The 10,407-nt window shown below is 47.6% G+C and overlaps 1 pseudogene; it reads left to right on the top strand.

Annotated features, from left to right (window-relative positions):
* The first annotated feature begins 2,656 nt into the window (after window positions 1-2,656).
* LOC120639564 lies at window positions 2,657-5,432 on the top strand (annotated as a pseudogene).
* Window positions 5,433-10,407: the final 4,975 nt, after the last annotated feature.

The following is a 10,407-nucleotide window of genomic DNA, read 5'->3' as shown; positions in this document are numbered from 1 at the left end:
TATGTAATTGAATTGAGTTATGTATGTGATAGCTACTGATACAGGGACTATTATGATGATACAAGGAGTCGGGTTCTCCTTTCGAAAACCCAGTTCGTTTCAATGAACCCATACCAGAACTCACGAGCAACTCTGGGGACTCGATGACTCCTAGACTTCTCCTAAACTCCACTAAGCCTATAGACTAAACAAGAATGCCTTGAGGTAAGTGAGAGGTGTGGTGTGTGTGTTCTAATCTCTACCCCCTCCCATGTATTTATAGGAGGGAACCACGGCCTTGCAGCAGCTCTACCTTGCAGAACCGACGTTTAGGACCAATGCGGAGCTACCACGTTGAAGACTTAAGGCGGTGGGACCCACCCACCCAGGGTGCCAACCGCCCCCAACTGCTGGGGTTGGGCTTGTCTGGGCCTCCTCTTGTCCAAAAGATGTGGCATGGCTTGTCTAAGCTGGGTTTGGCTTGGTTCTTGGGCTAAACTTGGTCCATTTGAGCCTAAATCTGCGCTCTAATATTTTCAGTGATTTTCTGTTGCGCCAAAGTGTGCTTGCAACTTGCATATTAGCTCAAAAACACATCTTGCATATTCCTAAAGGTAAAATGTGATTTAGGGATTTATTTGAATAAATATGCATGTAATAAATGCAAACTCTCATGATTTTCTCATCAAGTTGAGCCCTAGAAATGGTCATTAGTGAGTGTCAACACAATACATTCCACCAAACAGGACATAGGATATTACACAACTTGCAGCCCGATCCTGTCTAAATCCTCGTGTTGCTTGCGCGCATCGTGTTCCTGATCTCGACGACCACCTACGAGCAATCTACTACCTTAGGGTATCCCTAGGTAAGTTTGACGGTAAAACACTAACACACTTCTAGCGTGCAATTGAAGGCTTGCAGGTCGACCTCGAGGAGGTGGAGTCCCTAGATGCCACGGCCGAAGTCGCTCATCGTTGCGGCGAAGCTGGTGGGGAGGAGCGAGGAGGACAAGGCGCGGGCAATGGGTATTTATGTTCAAGTTAACAGAGCTGTAGATGAAATCTAATAGAATTATATTTTTGGGTTACGTTTGCATCTTTTAGTGGTATTTTACAGGATGAACGTTTTCGATGGTGTTTTATGGAAGTCGGAATCTTTCGATGCTACCGAACCAATTTTTCCTATTCTATTATTAATATTATTCCGAATGAAGACGCGCTTTGAGGTTGAGCGGTTGAGCGGTTGAGCCTTGACTTGACCCTGACCTGCGGACCCCACCCAAAAACCCCAGCCTCCCTCCCTCCCTCTCCCCACCCAATCTGTATCTTCTCGCCCTCGGCGGCATGGGACACGGCAAGGCCATGTACAAGTCTAGGGTTGTACATGGCCTTCGTGGATAAATACCATGTACACGGGAATCTACCTTGGTGGGGATGGGCTTTTCACCTTCCATTGTAACCGATGGATGCAGATTTGTCCGAGTCGCCAAAAAGTATGTTGACGCAGAATTGGCTAATACACAAGCACTAGAATGCGCAGGATCGCAATGATCTGAACACCAGCGAAGAACTCCGGCGACCGGTCAGACTGGTCGCACCAACCGGTCAGACCGGTCGGGCGCAGAAAGCTTCGCGAAGACCTAAAACCACGAGCTCGGGAGGGACCTTGTCAGAGCTCGCAGATCTAGGGTTGTTTTGAGGTCGGCAGGCCACTCAAGACGCCCTTGAACACCGTAGAGACGAACAAAGAACAACACAAGATTGGAAAAGTTAGGGTTTGAGAAAAAAAAAAGTAGATTGATTGGTTCGATTGGGTAGAAGGACCTCAATCGGCCATGCCTTTATATTTATAGGCCGGGGAGGACGTACCCCATCCAATTCGGGTTACAAATAGACTCTCCAAAATAAATCTAACCAGACTCGAATTACACAGGCACAGACCGGTCTGACTGGACCCGTCAAACTGGTCGGCCTCGGACTTCGCTGATTTTGGCTGCCAACAGACGGCTCATTGGGTAGGGCAAGGAGGAGGACGTCGGTGAGGGGGATCGCGAAGCCGAAGCTGATCTGCAAGAGGATGATGCGGCCCGAGTTCCTGAACCACCGGGGCGTCCCCTATCTTGCTGCCGAAGAGCGCACCTAGCGACGTGGCGACCTTGAACAGCATCATCAGCGCCGCCCTCGCCGTGGGAGAACCCGACGAGCTCAAGTCACATCGCCGTGAACAGCAACGCGAACCAGGGGAACGACCCGCATTACAGCCTTGGATTCGTGTCGACGCTCCTCCCCTGCCGGGGTGCTGTTGCTGCTTGCGCGCGGTGGTGGGCGGCTCTGACGAGCCGGAGGAGGAAGATTGGAGGAAGAAGATGATTCGAGTATAGATAGGCAAGATTTTAGCTAATCTATTGGTTTACTCAACCATTTAGCTAGCTATTTAGTATTTATCTAGTCTTTTACCTTATCATTTAGGTAGAATTTTTAGCTAATTTTTTATTGATGCTCTGAAGTCCATATGTCAATATCATAATTTAGTTGGAAATCTAACACGTTTTAGAAATAGGTATAGACTATGTTACTCTTTCCATCCGAAATGAAGGCGCGGGTTGAGGTTGAGCCTTGACTTACCCTGACCCGCGGAACCCCCCCCCCCCCCCCCCCCCCCCCCATCTGTGTCTTCCCGCCGTCGGCGGCACGGGCCACAGCAAGGCCATTCCGATCTGCCGCGTCCGCCGCCGTACCCGAGAAAATGCCGGCCTCCACCGGCCACCCCTTCTACGATCCCAAACCTCCCGCTTTCCTCCCCCTCCCCCTCCCCCCACGCACCCCAACCCCGCCGCCGCCGCCTCCCGCCTCCTCGCCGCCGCTCGCCGTCCCGCCGCTCTCCTTCCGCTACCTCACAACATGCCCACGCTGGTCCTCCTGGGTCGCCGCCGCTCTCCGCGACCCCGCATTCACGCCCGCGCTCGCCTCGTCCGACATCTCCGATGCCGTCGCCGCCTCCACCGCCGCCATCGCCCCCGACCGCACGGCCCTCTCCGCCCTGCTCTCGTTTTGGGATTCGGGTACCCGAACGTTCCGCCTACCAGCCGGCCCGGCCACCTTCACCCTTGAGGACGCGCTCGTCCTCGCTGGCCTGCCCCCCACTGGCGCGCCGCTGTACCGGCCCCTCACGCCGGAGGAGGAGGGCCTCCGCCTCCGCCTCGTCGTCGAGAGGGAGAAGATCAAGGAGCTCCACCCATGCGCCCGCGCCGCGCGCCGCGTGTCGCTGGAGGTGTGGCTCGAGTGGTTCCACGGCAGCGGCATACGCCCAGGCGAGGACGACGAGCTGCGCCGCCTCGGCTTCCTCGCATACTGGCTCGCCTTCTTTGTCACGCCGCCGATGCGGCCGAGGGGTGGCGAGCTGCCGGAGCTCGCCATTGCGCTTGCCGCCAGGCTTAGCCTTGGCGAGCGCATCTCCCTTGGCCCGACCATGGTGTCGAATCTGTATGGGGATGTGGATAAGGTGGTTACTCTCGCTGCGGCCGATGGCGTGAGTGGCCGTGTGGATGTCTGGGCGCCGCTCTGGCTGCTGCAGGTCTGGATGTGGGAGCGCTACAAGAGGCTGAGCCCGCTGCAGCTCAAGGCGCCACAGTTCCCTGTCTCCAATGTCCGGGTATTGCACTGGAGCAAGAGGAAGAGGACGACCACACCCGATGAGGCTCTACAGGTATTGCAGGATGAAGCATGCTTCGAGTGGAGGCCTTATCGGTTCAACTCCCTCAATTGTAAGGAACCCAAGTGGTTCGACGTCGACACGGTTTTGGTGAGCTGTCGAGGTAAAGCTAAGCCGGAGTGGTTGCTGGACTACATTGCTGTTATCAGTCAAGCAGTGCTGACCGGGTTCCATGGCGATGGCATGGGTGATTCGGTGCTGTACAATCCTCATCTTGTCGCGAGACAGTTTGGTTATGATCAGGCTACTCCTGTGTATAGTGATGGTGAGATTGACTTTGAGGGAATTGAGATGTGGATACCAGGTATTGGTAGATATGGGATGCCTAGTGAAGATTATGTTGCATGGTGCAGCGGTGAGCAGTTTGACGGTCATCAAGTTGATGATCGACATGGTTGCTTGGTGGTACGAGGCCATGAAAATGGGACTAGTTCATTGCATCTGAATGTAAATGAGAAATGTGGTGCAGTGCCAGTACTTGATCAATTTACACGAGCCACCAGGACAGGACACAATAGTTACATCGGAGAAAAGCAGCTGGGGCAAATGGATAATGGGAGTCTTGAGAATGAAACAAAGGTGATTGTCCTTGGCCTTAGAGCTTGTGATAAGGACAGCAGAACTACTTCAGCGAAACGGAAAAAGGACAAGAAACGAAGTGGAGATAAAATTGCGGAAGATGGGGATAACAATAAGAAGAAAAGAAAAGTCAGAAGTAACTCAGAAAGGAGTCCATTGCAATGGGAAGATCAGAAATGCACTGACCTACAAAAGGATATAAATTCTGACTTTAAGAAATGTGACGAACTGGCACGAGTCGACAGTGATGATGAATGCATTGTTCTTGAACAGCCCGAGAGTAAATGTGAAGTAATAAATCTGGATGATGACGATGAGGAACAGAGTGCCTCTGATCATAATATTCAACTTGTCCTAGAACTAGAAGAGTTTGTTTGCTCTGGGCTTTTCTCGCAATGGGAGGAAAGTGCAGATGAAGATGATATAAGTGGAAGGAAGCGAGAGAACCTGAAGAAAAGCTTCAATGACCCTTTTGCTGAAGCAGCCATGAGGGAGTACCCTCTGTTCTTTGAGCTCATTCCCCAGAAACCACATTACAGAGGTTTTGTTAATGATGACGAAGCTCTAGGAGATCTAGCTTACAGTGGACTATGGTTTTTGCTGGTTGGCTTGGCTAAAGAGGTTGTCAAGGCATCACGTGATACACATGCTTCTGAAATTACACGTTTGATGAAAAAAGCCCAGCATTTACAGCAACTGGGTTTCAATGTGAAGCATCTCATTGCACGCTTAAAGGAGGCACCATATCTGACTTAGGAAGCTTCAAGATGGTAGATCAAGGCTTGAGCATGCTCGTGAGAAAGAGGAGGCTAGCAGAGATGAACTTCTTTCAAGTTATCTGAGCAAACTGACACAGAACGATCGAGAGGCATTTGGATAAAAAAGAAACAAGCTTTTATGACGTACAAACTGCTGAAAAATATTGTCAGGCAATGAATGATGGAGTGGCTACAATGAGAATGAAGTACTTAGCCTCTGGAGTTTAGATAGTCCAGTGTCTACTCTTTTCATTTTAGCAGCTACTTTCTTTCTGACGTAGAGCTTGCTTGTTATCTATTTTGTATCATCAAGCATGCCTGTCGGTAGAATATAACTTTTACTGTCCAGAAAAGTATGCCACGGTTCGGGATCACATTTCAAATTCCAATATCCTGATAATACCTGTCTTAGAGACTCAGACATTCGTATCACTTTAACCAAACATGGGCGGTGAAGGTTTAACCATATGCTAAAGGTAGTAATGAATATAGAATACAAGTCTTTGCACAGAAAAATAATCCATTTTTCATCATCAAATTAGAATTTAAATTAATATAATCTATAAAAAGTCTGAAGGCTGAACTCTTAATGTCAGTAACCAGTAGATGTTCTCCTGTGTGCAGCAGATTATATTGGAGTGAAGATTATTATGTAAGGCACTTCTTTCTAGTCCTAAAGCTAACTTTGCTTCTTATCCAACTTCAAGATATATAAACTGATGCTGGAAATAACTGTGTTGATTTCTCTCCAGGAGATTAGCCATCAGGTAGTGTTTTTCATTTTTGGTTCTTTGCTTCCTGGCCAATAGATTTCTGTTTGATTTTCTATTTCCATGCCACAATATCAATAGGTGTTTAACTCTTGCAATAACAAAAGTCAGCAACTTTTCCATGTTTAAGTACAGAAGTACTATTCAAGTCAATATATACTCAACAATAGAAAGGAAACATTCTGGCAATATATTAAAAGTGTTGTTTGGTTTGTTGTTTTGTAATGTTATCAGCTCACACTGCAAAGCGATTTTGATAGTTTTTGTTTGATTATGGGTCTCTGTAATTGGTTACCATGTAATCAGTTCCCAGCGCTACGATTACACCTGATGGTGAGTGGAATCAGATCCCCTAGCAGCCAAGCCCGGCCTGGCTCTCCTATGAGGCATGAGTTATTTTTCTTCACCAATGCGCTAATCCAGATGCACAATGACAAGCAAGTTGCTGGCTCTGGAGCCATATTACCACGTGCCTGCAGCAGGGGAAGGGGTGAAGGTGGAGAGGATGATGGTATGCCGTACGCTAGAATGGGAAGGGACAGCTAGGTCGTAGCTGCAGGCTTGGGTAATGCTTGGCCCCTTGCCACCAGCGGCAGTTAGGCTACCAGATAGACACTGTGCATCTGCAAAACATCAGGTTAAGCATCTCAGATCCCTCTGTTTCCTCTTCCTTTCAGGTTTGGCCGTAGCAATATATCTGAAAGGAGCATTACCCAGGTTCAGATTTGCAGGATGTACTTTAATTTCACAAGGGAAGATGAGAAGAACCATCACGCCGTCAACTTTCACATTATCGGTATGATAGATCCGTATTACAAAAGTTATGTCCATCTTATGTTATACTCTGTATTACAAATTGCTATAATTTTGTATGATAGGCACCTGGTGACTATTTGTGTTATTCCTGATTCCATGTAACCTGTAACAGTTCATATTCAATTTAGTAAAGGAACAGTTCATCCTTATTGTTCTACCAAAAAACACTGCAGGTGCCTTTGCAGCTACTTCTCCTTGCTCTTCTCCGTCTTCATCTCAAGAATCCATTTTAAGTAGTGCTCGTACTTGTATGCCCAATCTCAGCGGTACTCACCAGATCCTGTTCGCAGCTTATATTTCTGATAAACCTGTATTTTTAATATCTTCTTTTTTTCCCACATTGTTCTTTTCTTCAATGTTATTCTTTCCAGTGCATCTAAAAAATGTTTGTTGTTCATGGTTCATATCAGGAGCCAAAAAGTAATCTGTTTTAATGTCAGTGTGCTAGACTGTATTATGTCGTCATGGTTCTTGAATAGAGCGATTAGAAATTGTGTAAAACGCTAGGTTCTGCTGTAATTGCCATTTTATTGTTAGCTAGAATTCATTTGTTCTGAAGAATTACTTGCTATCACCCATTTTTGCCAATATAGTTTCAGTGATGAACTTATTAGTGGGACACGGCCATCCAGTCCTAGCTCAACTGCCATCATGATCCTTGCTTCTTTGGTACTAGGATTTCTGCTGGTCACCTTGGTAGGAGAGGTCTTGGCAGTCTAAGGCATCTAATCATGGTATGGTTGAAGAAATGATTAGAAGTGAAATTTAGTTGAATATTTCTTGTTGCCGTGTGAAATCCTATTCATCAAAATGATTATCTGATTTTCTTATGGATTTCAGAATTCAGGAAATGAATTGAAACTTATTCAATTCAGGCAGTGGTAATCACATTTGCCTATTGCATTTTGTAGGTTATGGAGTGAATATGAGAAGTTGACCCTATTCAATTAAGACTGCAATGGTGGGTGATCAGAGCGTGAATGAAGAAAGGATTGGAAGTCAAATTCAGTTGGTTCTGTAGGCAATGATAATTGCGTATATTGATTGATGATTAGGGCAGTGTTCTAAAAAACGTTTTTAAACGTCGTTTAATCTTGATTAAACGCTGAACGGTGGCCAAGCGTTGCGTTTAATCACAGTGTCGTTTAATCACAACACACGTTTAATCATGTTCAATCTACGTTTAATCACAAAAAACTCTAAACCATAAGCAAGCGTTCGCCTGGCGTCTAGCGTTTTTTAGAACCTTGGATTAGGGTATACAAGGGTGTACATATATAGGGCAATCTCGGTTAGGGTTTATAGAAACAGGATCCCACGAGATTGTCCTCCCTATCATCTAGCAGGCTCGGATGAGCCGCCCATGGGCCTAGGCGTGACACAGCCCGGGCCCAGTACACGCAAGACAGACAATCTATTTGTCTAACACCCCCCGCAGTTGAAACGTCGGCAGCCTGGATGTTGAGACTGGACCGAAAATCATCAAAGACCGACGATGGCAAGCCCTTGGTGAAGATATCGGCGTACTGAGAGCTGGTAGGAACATGTGTAACACAAACAGCTTGTAACACCCGTATTTTCAAATTAGGAACCTAAGTAAATTTGAATTAGGAACCTAAGTAAATTTGATTAGGTTTATTGTAGGCTCGATAAGGTTTCATCTAATTTATCTTGAATTTAGAGCATATGTCGGGAATCAAATAAAATATTTAGCCATAAAATAAATATAAGGAAAATAGGTGTGTGCATTTCATGCTGGATTGCATCTTTATTTTCTTGTTGTTCAGTTTAAATTCAAATCCTTGGGCTTGAATTTAAATTTAAAGAGTTTGTTTTCATTTCAGAAAAATGAAAAGGCTTTCTTTTCCCCCTCTCTTTCAGCCCAGCCCATTCTCCCTTTCTTTTTCTCTCTCCGCGGCCCAGAAAACTTCTCGCCAGCCCGTTTCCCCGCTCCCGGCCCGTTCCGGCCCAGCGCCCCCTCCCCCCTCCCTATCTCGCTGCCAAGGGGGTCCCGCCTGTCGGGAGCGTCTCCCTCCCCCGTCCGAGCAGGACTCACGGTCGAATCCGACCGGGATCTCCGCTCCGCCTTGTTCCTTGGGCCCGCACGCCAAGGCCGTGCTCCGCCCCTATATAAGCACCCCTAGACCCCCCCTTGAACCCCATCGAACCGAAGCCGCCGCCTTCGCAAAAACCTAGCCCTCGCCGCCGCCATTGTTGAAGCTTCTCGGAGCTTCGCCGCGCCGCCGTTCCGTTTCGCCTTCTCGACGACATCACTGCTCCGGAGCTCCGCCGTGGTGAGAGGAACCTCGCCGACCTTTTATCTCCCTCCCTCTCGCTCTGTTTCGGCCGCGTTCGCTCGCTGGAGTTTTCGCTCCGCCATGCGCCGCCGCTAGCCCGCTCCGTTGTCTTAGCGCCCTCCCAAACCCCCTAATCGAGTTCGCGTGCTCGCGCGCGTGCTCCCAGTCCAACAACCGAGCCAGTAGGAGCCCAGATGGCCGTTTTGGCTTACTCCGGCCGTCCCGCCGCCGCGCGCCGCCGTCTTAACTCACCGCCGGCCGCTTCCGCCGCCGCCAGCCCGCCCCAAAGAACCCTAGCCGTCAGATCTAAAACGCACGGCTCGGATTAGATCGGATCGAAGTCAACCTAGCCAGGAAAACGGTCAACCGTGTCGGTTTTGCACTAAAGCCCCTCTGTTTTTCCAAAATTAACCCGCCGTCCTTTTCTGTTGAAAAATATTTACAAATCAGCCTCTGTTTTTATGATCTAGCCCCTGCGTATAAGGTTTATTTATGTTTTAGCCCTTAGATCTTGTTTTAGCCATAACTTTCTCGTTTTAGATCCGTTTTCGATGATCTTTGCGCTCACGCGATCGTTGCAACGAGTAGAATATTTTAGTAACCTCTTTTTGTACTGTTTTTGTTGTTTGGTGTACTGTTTCTTATTGTTTGTACTTGTTTGCTTGCATGTGCGTGTGTGGTGCGATAGACGATCCGCAGTTCGAGGAGCAGCAGCAAGATCAAGGCTTCGGAGGACCGGATCAGCAGCAGTTTGAGGAAGGCAAGTGGACCCTTGATCATGTTTTGACCCATTAAATCACCAAATCTATCACATTTACTTTTATGTTCATGCATGTGTCTATAATATGATGGGAACCGAGTTAAGGACATACCTAGTATTGTTTACCATATTCCTTGATCAACTTGGGTTTAATTTCATGTTGGGTAGCTATGCTAGTTGCTTTACCTTGGATATGGGTGGATAATATTACAAATGCTATACTTGTTACTTCATGTTCATGATGGTTTAATATTGTTAATCAAGATCATATGTGTTAATTGGAACATGGAGAACCACCCAAGAAAACAGTACAACCACAATTACTATATGGCTCTGGTCTTGGCTGATTAATTAGAAACTCTAGCTTGTGACAATCTTACCGAAAGGGCAAGAGGGGATGCATTGATGGGATATAGCTCAGTCCTCTTGGGGCAATTGGTATTGTTTTATGATCCTTTGGTAAGGTATCACCTCATTAGGACAGTGTTATGACCACTTTGGCTTGAAACCTTAGCGGGTTGTCATCGGTTAGGGGATCTTTGTAAAGGCCTCGTAGCGTCCCTATGCAGTCATACCTAAGGAAGTGTGATATGGTGCTTGGCCCGCACTTGCATGGTTGGGTTTAAAGTTCTTCGGAGCTTTTACGCGGATTGTGGTGAAAGTGTACAACCTCTGCAGAGTTAAAACTAACCGGTTAGCCGTGCTCACGGTCAAGAGCGGCTTGGACCCTCACA

This window comes from Panicum virgatum, chromosome 7K (genome assembly GCF_016808335.1).
Source record: "Panicum virgatum strain AP13 chromosome 7K, P.virgatum_v5, whole genome shotgun sequence".
Taxonomy (NCBI): domain Eukaryota; kingdom Viridiplantae; phylum Streptophyta; class Magnoliopsida; order Poales; family Poaceae; genus Panicum; species Panicum virgatum.
The sequence above is the reverse complement of the archived record's forward strand: the minus strand, read 5'-3'. Positions and strand labels throughout refer to the sequence as shown.